The 12,863-nt window shown below is 43.4% G+C and overlaps 1 pseudogene; it reads right to left on the bottom strand.

Moving 5' to 3' along the window:
* Positions 1-10,337: 10,337 nt before the first annotated feature.
* LOC136507251 (uncharacterized) lies at positions 10,338-12,546 on the bottom strand (annotated as a pseudogene).
* Positions 12,547-12,863: the final 317 nt, after the last annotated feature.

Raw genomic sequence — 12,863 nt, 5'->3', positions numbered from 1 at the left:
GATGAGCTTCGTCGAGAAACTAGAAAGTACGGCGCGGCATTGCCGCGCGTGCGTGTGTGGTGCCGCCATTAGCCCATTATGGATCTAGTTGCGTGGGAGCCCAATGTAGTTTAAGCCTTTATTTATTTATTTTGAATTGAACTATTAATAGTGGTTTTTTTGTGGGTATTGTTAGAAAAGGAGTGTACCTTTGTAATGTGGCATGTATATGCGATACTAAATATACCAACAGACAAGTTGTATTGCTTGTATAAAAACATATGTTGTAAGTTGTAAGAAACAAAGTGTATACATACAGTAATACTTGAATATATATATGGTATATTGTATTCCTTACATTCGCATATACGAGTATAGTACGGGTAAGCGTTAAATAAAAGAATCAGGAAATAAACTTTTCTAGAATTTAGTTGGGCATCAAATATTTTGAAAAAGGATATGAATTTGTACGGTTTGGTTGTAGAAGTTTTTTTTCCGGTGGTAGAATTATGGGATCTGAGTTAAGGCAGGAGATATTTTTTGTTCACATGAGATACAAACAACAAATTAATCAATCACATAAAAGTATAGATCCACATCTATACCAAATAAAATACACTAATGCATATGATATTAATTTTAATTTTATTGCATAGATCTACTCATAAGAAACTCAACGAAACTGGTTTGGCATTTTTATGATTTTTTCTGTTTTGTTTACGAACTTTAAAAGATCTCTGATTTGAAAAGAAAAGATAAGATCGTAGAAAAGGAAAAGAGCACGGGCCGATTTTTGCCCATTGAGGCAGGCCGGTCCATTAAAAATATGGACTGCGGGTTGAATTCAGTAAAATTAGAGGGCTTCTTTGCAAATGAACTGAGAGGAGCCTTTAGACTGCGGGTTGATTTCAGCGGGGGCCTTTTTGAAAAAGCAGGATTTACACGATCTGGTCCGTCCTTGCGGACGGCCGCGAATTTCCCACGACGTGGCCCAATGAGGGCTCGATTTTTATCCGCAGGATTCGTTCTTGTAAGATTTCGACGTTTCTATTCTCTTGATTGTATGTTGCAACGGAAGGAAAAAGCTTCCAAACTGATGAAAAATTAGAACATGACAGTGCATATCTATTTATTATTATCCTTTGTAGGAAACTTAATAGCTATAATTATTCAATGATCATGGCATCCTAATATAGAGGCCTGTTTGATATGGCTTAATGCCAAAGTGCTCTGTGGTCAGAGTTAGAGCCAGAGTTGAAGGCCTATATGGGGACCAATTTTTGGCGCTTTGGCTGTGGCCACCAAAATAGCTTTGGCTCAGTGTACGGAGGGTAGAAGCACTCCTTGCGATCTCGTTTCATGTGGCTTCGCTTGCTCCGATGCTAGAGCCGTGAATATTCCTTGTTACCTACGGGAGATTTTGCACAATAGATGCTACACTCAATAAATATAATGCTTAATGTTAATATTGACTAATGGATATATGCAACCACGGATAAAAGACACTTGTTAGCAATTTGGTAAGAAGGGGGCTGGAGTGTGGGTCTTTTATGCTCTAGTTGCTCTCCACTGTCATTTAAAGCGACAACCTAGGACATCCGTAGAGTCTTGAGAATCAAATGGACACGATCTTAGTCGTATAGCTAGTTTTCTCTAGCTTGTTAGTGATTACCAAAAGGCACAAGAGGGGGTGACATATTGGATATGGCTCTTGTCATGCCCAAGTGAGTATAGGGTTGTGGTCATATCCAATATGTCACCCCCTCTTGTGCAGATATCAAATTGGTTTGTTGATATCTGCATCGTTCCTCGCAGGCGCTGCTCGATGACTCTCTCCCATAACTTCATAGCGTCGCTCATCAACTTAATTCCCCGATAATTAGTACAACTTTGGATATCTCCCTTGTTCTTGTAGATTGATACCAATATGCTTCTTCTCCAATTAATGTTGAGTAATCCTAAAGATTTATGTTCTTAGATTGAAGTTTTATCATGGACATTTAGCATGATTTTCTCAATCGAGAATGGTAAGTTTTTGGGGCGGATTCTCAATCGAGGATGGCACATGGCTAAACAAATCCACAAACCTGCTAATTTTCGGGTATCCGACACTACTACACAAAATATTTTCTGAGGCGGGCAAAATGGATTTACTGAGGCGGGCATCACAACCGCCTTGGACAAAAGGTCATGGTAAATGGGACCTTTTCTGAGGTGGTTTGATGCCCACCTCGGTAAATTGAATAAAAAACAAAAAAAGGAAAAACCCATGGATAGGCTTGCCGAGCTGATCCACGGGCCCACCGAGCCCATCCATGGGTCGTCGCGGTCACCGCTGCTTGTCATGGTGCCTCTCCACCGCCAGAGGCCACCTCCGCCACCAGATACGCGCCGTGGTGCCTCCCTCCCACCGGATCTATGACGCCACCCACCGGTGGAGCCATGGAGGGAGGGGAGGAGTCCAGATCTGCAGCCGCTAGGCTGCAACCCTCTGGATCCACCACCGTAGGCCACCTCTCTGCTGGATCTACGCCGTAGGGAGAGGAGGGAGGGGGAGGAGGTCAGAGCGCGGCTAGATCCACCGCCGGAGGGTTGCTCCCCGCCACCTGGTTGTGGAGGAGTGGAGGCGCTGCTCGCCGCATGCCAGAGAGGGAGAGGGAGAGGGTTGTAAGGAAAATAGACCCTAAACCCATTTACTTTGGATTTTGGTGTTTGATGACCAACACAACCAAATTAGACTAATGAACTTGCAAGTAATTATTTTGTAGTTCAATAGGGAACAAGACGTGACTTGGACGAAGGCGACATGATGATCCCACAATCAACACCATAAGCAAGACCCTAGAAGCACAAGAGAAGACCCAAGATAACAAGCAAAGTCCAAGCACGAAGATGGGAACCAAGCCGGACGCAAGATCATGAAGAAACGAGCTCGGCAGAGGTGACCGGACGCGGCCCTATAAGGACCGGATGTGTCTGATCGGTGGTTCGAGACAGCGACAAGCATCAGTAGGCGACCGGACGCTGAAGAAGAAACATCACCAGACATGACGAAGGCACCATTCATCATCTCGACAACACCTTCAGCGTGACCGGATGCTGTCGGATGATCGATAGGACGCAAGAACAACAACGTCCGATCAGTTCTAGAAAGGTTCTAGAGTGGCGCTAGTGTGACTGGACGCTTCTGATCGAGTGAGACCGGACTCGGCCCAGAGGCCGATCAACGCGCGCGCTCGAACGGTCGAGACGACTGGACGTGTCCGGTCAGGACGACAGCAACGTCCGGTTAGTAGCAGAAAGCTGCGTTTCGACCCCAACAGCTACTTTCTCTATGGGGCTTATAAATAGACCCCCAACCGGCCATTTGAGTAGAGTGGAGCTGAGGAAACATACGAAGGGTGTTGATACACCATTTTAGTGATCTCCATATGCATAGTGCTTAGTGATTCATTAGGTGATTAGCGTAGGTGCTTTGTGAAGTGCTTAGGTTGATTAGACCATCACTTATGTGCTTGCTCTAGGTTTAGGCCTAGTGTTTAGTGAGGTTTGCACACCTCTTATCACTCGGTGCTTGCACGCACAATTTTTGTACATTGGAGGGGCTTGTAGTCTTGCGAGATCACACCAACCACGTTTGTGGTGTGGCCGCCACCGTGTACCGAAGGGAACAAGGCCTACGGCGGTTCGCCTGGAAGCTTGATAGTGAAGACGGCAGGGAGCGGTCCGAAAGAGGCTTGCCGGAAGGCACACCAGAGACCCACTTGCACGTGGGGAAGGCCCGGGGCTATCCACGGAGTTACCCGACTGGAAGCTTGGCCCTTGCGAGGGATTCCTTGCGAGGGGCTCCAACGAGGACTAGGGGGAAGCTTGCGCGCTTCTCGATACCTCGGTAAAAATACCAGAGTCGTCGATGGGAGTTTGTATATCTCTACCTTACTCTTTAGCTTCCTTATTTATATTGCAATCTTGGTGTGTGCTTTACTTTCCTAGCTTAGTGATAGGCTAGCTGATAGGTTTGGAACCTAGGTTGCATAACTCCTTTTGCGGTAGAGATAGCAACATACTAGCAAAACCGTAGTTGCACATTTAGATAGTTTATCTTTTGCATAGGTTTTGCTAAGGGTAGAAAAAGAGGCCATAGTTTAGAGTTAGAGTTTTAAGTTGCCTAATTCATCCTCCCTCTTAGGCGTCACGGTCCCTTTCAATTGGTATCAGAGACGGTTGGCTCAATTTGGACCTTTGGCTTCACCGTCATTGAGCCGACGCTATTTAGAGTGGTTGGGATGGATACCTCTAGGCCTCCGCACTTTGACGGCACTAACTTCCCCTACTATAAAGCTAGAATGGCTTGTCACCTTGAGGTGGTAGATTTGAGTGTTTGGAGAGTCACTCATGACGGGATGAAACCCATTAAGAATTCCGATAAACCCACAAAGAGTGAAGAAAAAGAAATTCATTTCAATGCTAGAGCTAAAAATTGCTTGTTTGAATCTTTTAGCATGGATGTGTTTAACCAAGTATTCACTTTAAATACGGCACATGAAATTTGGTTCAAACTCCAAGAGCTCCATGACGACACAACTAATGTCCGTGAGCAAAAACATTGTCTAGCTAAATAAAATTGTGATTCCTTTAAAATGAATGATGATGAGCTTGTTCGTGATATGTATTCTCATTTGAATCTAATTATCAATGAGCTCCATTCAATAGGATTAACGAAGCTAGATGATGCAGACATCACGAGGAAGATCATCTCCATGCTACCACAAAAGAAATATGCAAGCATCATCACCATCCTTCACAACATGGAGGACTTGAGCACCATGACCCCCGCCATAGTCATTGGCAAGATAGTGGCATTTGAAATGCCACAGAAGATGGGTCAAGAAGAAGCCTCATCATCAAGCAAAGGCAAAGCTCTCGCATGTAGTGAGAAAAAGAAGATGAAGGGCAAGAAAGTTGAGACAAGCTCAAGCTCAAGTTTCTCAAGTGAAGATGAAGAAGAAGATGAGGATGATGATGAAGATTCAAGTGATGATGATCAATCTTCCTTCTCTACCTCTGACCTTGATGAAGAATCAATAAAACTTATCAACAAGGTGGAGAAGATGATTCAAAGGCTCAATGTCAAGGGTGTGCCCATTCAAATTCAAGATTTCATCTTCACAAATCGAAGAAGTGAGCAAAGAAAGAAAGTATGCTATGGATGTGGCGAGTTGGGGCACTTTGTGGAAGTTTGTCCAAACAAGCCCACACCCAAGACAAAGAAGAAGGTATGCAAGGACAAAGCCCTCACATCAATAAGGTCATGGGATGGTTCTTCAAGTGAAGAAGAAGACCATCACAAGAGACGAGGGCACAAGCACTCATCATCAAGCACCTCTCGTGTGTGCCTTATGGCACGAGGTAACAAAAAGCCTATCCCTAGTGATAGTGACAATAATAGTGATAGTGATGATGAGCTACCTTCTTATGATGAAATTGTGAAAGAAAATCTTAACTTTGCTAAAGTTTGCACTAGTCAACAAAAAAAGCTTGAAAAATTAAAAGAAAAACTAGATAGCTTACAACAAGCTTATGCTACTTTGCTTGAACAATATGAAACTTTTGCCAATCTTAATATGGAGCTATCTACTAAAATTGAGCAACTTGAGACTAGTGTAAACACAAATAATTGCACAATCAATGATGAGCAACTTGTAAAGAAAAATGAAAAATTAAAGAAAAAGTTAGCTAACTCACAAGATGCTTATAAAAGTTTGCTTGCTAAAATGAAAACTATGTGCAAACATTGTGATGAGCTAACTAATAAAGTTGCTAATCTTGAAGCCATCGGTACTACCCCCACCGAGGCACCTAAAAAGAAAAGTACTATCTTTGACATGCCTAAAAAAGATGCCTCTACTTCTTGCAATGATTTATGTTAAGACTCACCCTTGTGCAACCAAGTTTGTATTGAGAAAGTTGTTGTAGATACATGCACACAAGAGGTTGCAATAGAGAATGAACAACTCAAGCAAGAAGTGGCTCGCCTCACCAAGGATTTGACTCAAGTGAAAGGTAAGACGGAACAAGCCCAACTTCATCAAGATAACACCGTCAAGGGAGTGAAAAAGCTTGATGAAGGACAAATCGTGGTTTGCTACGTATGCCACAAAGAATGCCATAAGTCCTATGAGTGCATGGTGAAGAATGGGGGAGGAGCTAAGAAGAAAGAGAAAAAATAAAAAAAACAAACAAGCAAGCTCTCCAACACCTACACCAACAAGGTGGACAAGAAGGCCTCCACACCTTATCTCTTGAAGAACAAGAAGAATGACAAGGTGGTGGCCATCAAGGTGAACAAGCAAGCCAACAATGGGGCCAAACGCATTTGGGTGCCAAAGGAGATCATTTCCAACATGAAGAGCACCAAGAAGGTTTGGATCCCGAAAGGGAAGTGAGAAGTCCAATGGACTTTGGAGAATTTGGAGACTTGGTATAGTTTTGGGTTCATTTCATGGGGTGCATCTTAGTGGATCATGTCAATTGCCAAGCGGGTTAGTGAATACTATGGACCCAAATTCCCTTTCCCATGTTAGGTAACTAGATTTAATTTCTTGCAATTTCAATTAGCATCTAGTTCCTTTTTCATGCCTAGATTTTGTATTTGCATGTTTAATCTTATGTCTTGCATACACTAGGTATATCTTATGGTAGACTTGCTCGGTTTCACTTTTAACCCTTGGAGCAAACCTACATGGTTTAATTGTTTATGAGCATGGCACATAGTTTGTTTTACAATTGTTAATCTAATATGTGCCAAAGTCCAAATTATAGATAATTTCTCCCGAATATCACTTTCAAAAATAATTCTCACATTCATGTGATGCCATCTTTCAAGTGGTATTTTTGATTCTAAAATCAATGTGCATGTCTCCTACAAGTATTCCATACTTGTGTGCATAAATTTAGGGGGAGGTTACTCTACAAGTTGGATGCTTTGAAACTAACACCTTTTTAAGCTTAACATGTGTGTAGTAGTCTCATTGCAAGGAAAATAGAGTCCCTGGAGTTAAGCATCATACTTCAAATATCCACCACCTATTGCAAGTGGTATAAATCAAATTGGTTTCCACATGTGGTATTTCTAAAATGATATCATCATGTTGATTTCACTTTGGTATTTATATGCTTTCTCCATGCATTATATAGATTAAACTCCCTTGAGCATTAATTTGCCAATTATGCATAAACTACATTCTCCATCATTTGTATGCATATATTTAGGGGGAGCTTAGTCTATGTAATGTGAGAGTCAAATTTTGTGACCTATTCCACTCCACATACAAAGGATCACAAAGTTTGACACTCCCTTGTGCTACTAATGTCTTCCTTTTCGGTGTTTGATTCCAAAGGGGGAGAATTTGTATGACCAAAAGCAAGCCAGATCATATTAATTTACAAGTGGTAATGGTCCGAGAAAGGGAGGATAGTGGATTATGGAGTTAGTGGGAGGCTTAAATCCATAGTGCCACATGGGGACATTAACAAGGGCAAGATAAGTTTTCAAAGATGTTTACATGTAGTATCTTTTAACTTTACATGTGGTATCTTTTAGCATCATATAACATTGCCCTTTGCATTGCATCCTAACAAGTAAATAGTTTTTAAATTCTAAAAATTTTATTACTTGCTTGCTTTGGTCGTGTTGTCATCAATCACCAAAATGGGGGAGATTATAAGGAAAATGGACCTTAGACCCATTTACTTTGGATTTTGGTGTTTGATGACCAATACAATCAAATTAGACTAATGAACTTGCAAGTATTTGTTTTGTAGTTCAATAGGGTGCAAGACGTGACTTGGACGAAGGCGACATGATGATCCTACGATCAACACCATAAGCAAGACCCTAGAAGCACAAGAGAAGATCCAAGATACCAAGCGAAGTCCAAGCACAAAGATGGAAAACCAAGCCAGATGCAAGATCGTGAAGAAACGAGCTCGGCAGAGGTGACCGGACGCGGCCCTATAAGGACCGGACGCCTCCGATCGGTGGTTCGAGACAGCGGCAAGTGTCAGCCGGCGACCGGACGCTGAAGAAGAAACATGACCGGACATGACGAAGGCACTGTTCATCATCTCGGCAACACCTTCATCGCGACCGGATGCTGGCGGATGATCGACCGAACATAGGAACAACAGCGTCCGATCGGTTCTAGAAAGGCGCCAGCGCGACCGGACGCGTTCGATCGAGTGAGACCAAACTCGGCCCAGAGTCTGATCAACACGTGCGCTCCAATGGTCGGGACGACTGAACACGTCCGGTCAGCACAACAGCAGCGTCCGGTCAGTAGCAGAAAGCTAGGTTTCGTCCCCAATGGCTACTTTCTCCATGGGGCTTATAAATAAACCCCTCAACCGGCCATTTGAGTAGAGTGGAGCTGAGGAAACATATGAAGGGTGTTGATACACCATTTTAGTGATATCCATATGCATAGTGCTTAGTGATTCATTAGGTGATTAGTGTAGGTGCTTTGCGAAGTGCTTAGGTTGATTAGACCACCGCTTATACGCTTGCTCTAGGTTTAGGCCTAGTGTTTAGTGAGGTTTGCACACCTCTTATCACTCAGTGCTTGCGCGCACCATTGTTGTACATCGGAGGGACTTGTAGTCTTGCGAGATCACACCAACCATGTTTGTAGTGTGGCCGCCACCGTGTACCGAAGGGAACAAGGCCCACGGCAGTTCGGCCAAAAGCTTAATAGTGAAGACAGCAGGGAGTGGTCTGGGAGAGGCTTGCCGGAAGGCACACCGGAGACCCACTTGCGCGTGGGGAAGGCCCGGGGCTATCCATGGAGTTACCCGACCAGGAGTTTGGCCCTTGCGAGGGATTCTTTGCGAGGGGCTCCAACGAGGACTAGGGGAAGCTTGCGCGCTTCTCGATACCTCAGTAAAAATACCGGAGTCGTCGACAGGAGTTTGCATATCTCTACCTTACTCTTTAGCTTCCGCATTTATATTGCAATCTTAGTGTGTGCTTTACTTTTCTAGCTTAGTGATAGACTAGCTGATAGGTTTAGAACCTAGGTTGCATAACTCCTTTTGCGGTAGAGATAGCAATATACTAGCAAAACCGTAGTTGCACATTTAGATAGTTTATCTTTTGCATAGGTTTTGCTAAGGGTAGAAAAAAAGGCCATAGTTTAGAGTTAGAGTTTTAAATTGCCTAATTCACCCTCCCTCTTAGACGCCACGGTTCCTTTCAAGGGTGCCGTGCTCGGAGGAGAGGGAGGGGGCGCCGTGCCGTGCTTGGAGGAGGCGCGGCCACCGGAGATCCGCGCCCTAGATCCATCTGGGAGCACAGTCTCGGTTAATAGATTTTAGCTAACCATCTCGGTTAATAAAAAAGGACTGCCTCGGTTAATCTATGTATTAACCGAGGTGGTCTAAAAATCTGCCCGCCTCCGAGGCCTATTTGCGAATGCTGCGCAAAATATTTTGTGTAGTAGTGCGAACCCGAAAACCGTGGGCGAAAAACTGCAACCAAAACCAAAACTGCTGAACCCGAAACCCACGGATATCCGATCCGAAACCGACCTGTTGACATCCTTATGCCTAAGCATCTTTTATCTTATGAATGATGAGTGCATCATCTTTGCATCAGAAGCAACCATTCTTGAAGTGCGCTAAGCATTGCCAGATGGGCTATATTATGCAGCACGCCTTTTTAACGGAGTAGTAGTATTAAATTCTTATTGTAAAAGGATAGACAGAACATGAAGGGTATACTATCTGACTATCTTAGGATGGGCTGACTAAAGTTGCTCAAAAACTTTCAAAAGCAGTTTTTTATCTCTTGGTAGTTGGTATAAGAATAGCGTGCTGGACTGCTGGTGATGAAAGTAGCGTTGTGTTTGATAATTGCCTTGAGGGCACATGCTTAACTTTCATTTTTTGTCCTCAAGGGCACACGTGTTCTCCTGCTGGCCTTGAGGGCACATGCCTAACTTTCTTTTGTTTGCCCTTGAGAGAACACATGCTCTCTTGCTGTGCACCGTTGGATGCGTACTAAGATATGTGCACGACAGGGAAGCATGTGCCCTTGAGGGTAAAAGAAAAACTGCATCCAGGAGTGCGGCGTATCCAGCCACAGGTCGTCCTACGTCTTCTAGTTCTACTGCTGCAGTTTTTTTAAAAGGTTCCACTGCTGCCAACCTGAATGATTCTGCAGTTTTTTTAAAGGTTCCACCGCTGCCAACCTGAATGATTCTGCAAGTGCTGAATGAAAGAGCTAAAATTAGATAAAAAATGGGTTCTCTTTGCAGTCAAGAGTAGGATGAGGTGTGAGCCTCCACTGTACTAGGCTACTAGCAAGATAACCTTACACACTACTACACCAGTTCAACATAATAAGCACACCACATTATATCAGTCGATACACACGCTACTACTTGTGCCCAACATATAGTCATTATAAATTACAAAGGTAACCAGTAAAGCTTAGATCTACGAACTAAAGACGAATTGAATCAGTGACCAAGCAACCTTCACGAAGATCTTGGTTACACCAAGAGTAATTACATCTCCATCTCCACGGTTGATATGTGGAGTAAAAGTGATGGTTCTTTCACAATCAGCATCACCAGTCTGGGCCACTACAGTCACAAGCAGCATCTCCTCCAGAGAGACAGATACAACGGATCGCAAAAGTTGGATAACACTGGTGCTGTTGTTCATCACACCAGCCACTTTGCTATCACGAAGCACAAGATGATTAGGGACCCCGGTGGTGCAAGCAGTGATTTCTCCATAAAATTCTCCCCTTAGGACTTCAACTGCAATGGTAGCCTCCACTGCATTGTTCACAACTGCATACATCACCTCCATGGTACTGAGCCTGGTAGCAATTTCGTCGCTGCCAACCTCGCATCTGTCCAAATATCAACTTGCTGTGCCCCTGATAGTCATGCATCCTTTACTAAGTTCTTTCTCTTCCTGCACCTGACGATCCTTGATCTTCAAATCAAACTCAACATGTACATCATCTAGTAAATAGAGTCCTCGTTTTGGGCCAGTCAAGATCAATGTTTCATCCTATATGGAGAAGTTAAAACATGATATGTTAGTGATATATATTTGTCCAATACAAATAAAATCACACTAAATTTTAGGCACGCATAGATGAACTGATGCCATTGCTAATAGTCGAGCGATTTGTCTGTACACGTGTATAGTGATATCAGTACAGGTCTCAAAATTATCATGAAGTTCAATAAGCTTTCGCAAAAAAAAAAGGTTCAATAAGAAGCCAGACATGCATGACAGAATTGATAAACAAGCAATAGAAATGATTTTATCAACTCCTAAAGAATGCATGTCTAAAAGAAACATTAAAAACAAACATAGAACAAGAATATGCTTTGTTTTGAACATGTGCCCTTTATTAAGGCTACACCATGGTCATCTGGCATTATGCTAACTGATCAGCAACATACACATTCAGAACAAGAGGATGCCTAACACCTAGGAGGCTGCATATGTTTAATGACGACTACTAGGGATATAACAGTACAAAAATAGCAGAAGTATGAACATTGGATTTTTTCTCTATATATAGGCAAGAAGAGAGTGCCTAATCCTACTTACCTCTGAGTTGATTGGTTAATCTATCTCACGATGGAAGAGGTAAACACACTTGTAATCAATGCTGTCTCTGAAAATTACAGTGCCGTACACATCAATGGGGAAACCGACATCCAATGAAGCTATCTTCACGGATAGAATGTTCACTGCAGCGCTCTTCCGGTGCTCATCACCCTCATTGTAGATTATATTAGTGTATCTCATTGGTTCAAGGGGAGCTGTGATGTCGAAAAGGAAGAAAAGCTAGCCAATTAATTAGATTCATATTTACACTGTGAAACTAATGCTGATACTGAAGTAGACACTACACATGCATAGTTTTTTTTTGACGAAAATTGTTGACGCTGGCTAACGAGTTGAAACTGAAACTAGTCGTCAGCAACACAAACACAAGTCAGCAACATAACCAAGTAGGATATTTTTTCTATTCAGAAAAAACACAGTATGCAGAAAGCAGAATGCAGAGTAAAATATTTGATTGATTACTGAATATTCAACAAATCCAGCAGGATAATAATTGTATGAATTAAAGTTCTATGGCTGGCAAAGAAGGTACGTAGATGCACGCTAGCAATACAAGATTGATCGACTTACACTCCTCGTCGAGGTCGAATTTTGAGAAGTCGGCGTAGTAAAATCGATTGTAGTATTTGCCCCACTGCTTCGGATCGTAGTCTGAGATCTTAGCCATCACGGCCTTGTTGGCGTTCTCCCTGGCGTTCGGCGCCTGGAGGCGCTGCGCCTAAAGAGCGCCGCCTTCTGCGCCTCCTCCTGCTCTCTCCGCATTCGCCTCTCATGATCAGCCACCGCCTCCGCCTCGTCGAAGAAGAAAGGTTCCAAGTCCCCCCATTCCTCCTCCTCCTCGTCGTAACCCGAGCCGCCGCTGCCGCCCCTCGCCACGGTCCACGGACACGCCGCTGCAGCCCGGCGCCCCATGGAAACGAAAGGAAGGGTAAGGTATTTTGTGCTGAGCCCAAGCCCCCCGTCACTTGAATGGGCCAAGACCTGGTCACGGCCCATAGGCCATAGGCCCTGTCCGACAAGCAGGAACAGGAGTCTAGTAAACTTGTTAAAGATCCTGATGCATGTCGAACAAGAACTGAAAATTGCAGATGAAGATCGCATATCAGCCGAGCACGATGCTGCTGCTCAACAAATGTTGTTCTTTTTTTCATTGCTGAAACTAGTAATGCCTGTATTAGTGAAGAGCTAGGTATTAGTTCTTCAGTTATATACTGTTGTCACTACTTATT

The sequence above is a fragment of the Miscanthus floridulus genome, chromosome 15 (genome assembly GCF_019320115.1).
Source record: "Miscanthus floridulus cultivar M001 chromosome 15, ASM1932011v1, whole genome shotgun sequence".
NCBI classification, from domain to species: Eukaryota; Viridiplantae; Streptophyta; class Magnoliopsida; order Poales; family Poaceae; genus Miscanthus; species Miscanthus floridulus.
This window is presented reverse-complemented; position numbering and strand designations above follow the sequence as displayed.